This window comes from Phytophthora ramorum (assembly GCF_020800215.1).
Source record: "Phytophthora ramorum isolate Pr-102 chromosome Unknown Phyram_PR-102_s0001, whole genome shotgun sequence".
Classification (NCBI taxonomy): domain Eukaryota; phylum Oomycota; class Peronosporomycetes; order Peronosporales; family Peronosporaceae; genus Phytophthora; species Phytophthora ramorum.
Window position 1 is genome coordinate 2971496 of NW_027150647.1, and position 2161 is coordinate 2973656.

The window sequence follows — 2161 nt, forward strand, 5'->3', positions numbered from 1 at the left end:
CAGCCTGTTGCTACGCGTTTTCGTTCTTCCTTTACCAGCCCTATCAAGTCCACCAACCGGCGGCCGATGTTCGTGGACGTTCCGGCAGGCGACTCGAGTTGTGATTTAACCCGATTTAAACAGCTTTCGCGAGGCACTCGAGCTATTTAGTGCCCTCTCCTTCGTGAACAACAGAGCTTTCGCGAGGTTCTTTCCCAAGACAGTGCCTGGAAGATCACGCCGAAGAGCAGCCCGAGCGGCTGAACAGTACTCTTACTACTATCCGCGATGGGAGATTTGTCTGCCGTGGGCTCTGGTCCCGAGTGATGCCGCTGCAATTCAATTACAAGTCACGTGGGGCTCCCTTCTCGGTTTTTCATTTGATTCATGGACTTACTCGCCGGAGTTTGGAGCGGCCATGCAGAAGTTACAATCCATGGGAGTCGAGGACGCTGACAAGGAGTATCTCTCTGGTGGCTGGTCGATTGAATGGCTTAGTCGCTTCAAGCAGTCACAAATCCACGGCAGTCATAATCTTGGCGAATTTCCTGGCTAGGAGAGCTCGTTGACGAGTGGACTTCAGAATATGTTTAATGTGAGCGCTCCAGCTGCTGCTCAGCTTTGTGCTACGGGTGCTGGGGGTACCCTGATAGAGAAGTGGAACCAACAACGCCGATTAATTACGCCTTGCGACCGAGTGTACGCGACAATTGCATGTATGATGAAGTCTCAAGGCTTCCCGGAATTGGTACGAGCATTGGCCCAGACGGCCACAGCATTGCTTTATTTGACTCTTGATAGCAACGCGATGAACACAACGGAAGTCAGGATCAATACAGGGTTTCTAATGAACACCATTTGTCATAACGCCTGCGTGTAGTGGCAAGCAACGATGGAGATGTTCCGTGCGGTACGTTTCATGAGCAGTATGACAAGATAGCCGTACGATATCAAGCACGGTGTTTTTCGCAACCTACTCGGCAATCGCCGAATTTTCTGTGGGGACACATTTGTCAACCGTAAAGTTGTTTTCTGCGTGCGCAGGGTGGTGGTCGTGGCTGGTGTATGCGCTTTGTTGCGGTGTTTCGAGAATATCGGTGCCATCGGTGGTGATTGCAGGAGGTACGCTTGCTCAAGCTGACGTGGTAGCTATCGCGGAAGTATTACGGTGCAGCTATCCTCGACCAGCTTCAGAACTGGGCTCGGCGCACTGTTCCCAATACGGCTTCGTCGAAATCAGAGAAGGATCAGAGCTGCAGCTCTACGAGTCCACAGATCCTGGCAGAATTATTCACGTCGTGTCGGGTGCGTGTCGGTGCCGATCCCTTTATAACACTGGTGATGACTTGAATTATGTACAAGTAATTGTTCCTGGGTATGGGGCTTGCAAGGGGATCCTTGGTGACAACCTCCAATTTACCCTCGATCCTGGAAACGTGAATATCCGAAAGAACATAACCTGTGGGTCGCTAGAATTTTGTCATGTCGCGATCGAGAATACTGCGCTGCTGGTGGATCTGCTGACGTTGATCAGTGTTAGGCTTCGCTGTTTGGCCCTCTCGGTGTACAACATGCCCCAAGTAGATCTCAGCGAACTGTCTGTTGCGTGCCCCGGTTTACAAGAACATCACGTTACCAACTTCTCCGTGGTGCCCTCTGTCTATAACGAGCCACTGCAGTGCTGGCCCATCAAAATCCTAACGATTCGTGACAACCAGTGGATCTCGGACTTGACACCCTGCTTACAGAATTCGAGCTTAGGAATGAGTCGAGAACTAGTCAAACTTGAGGTGACACCACCACACTTGCAGTGGTTCAATGAGGAGGAAGCAGTCGAGCTCGCAGCCTTTGACAGGAGGGGGGGGGGGGGGGGGGTTACCTGTTACGAAGGAGAAATTCACCACCCAGCAAAAAAGCGCAATGATCAGTGTTGTCACGAGTGCGGATGCCCCAAAGGCAGCTCGTCGCTTGGATGCACATGTCATGAGTTTAATTTTTATTTTCGCCGCGACTCCAATTCAACGATATGTACAACTTTTACACTACCCATGCATCTAGCTTGAAGCTACTGGGGATCCAGCAAGAGCAGTAATTTCCAAACGAGACGCCGTACCCAAACTAACCTTCATAGGATATCTTGCACGGAGGCAATACCGGTACCTTTTCGACAACAGCAAAGCAA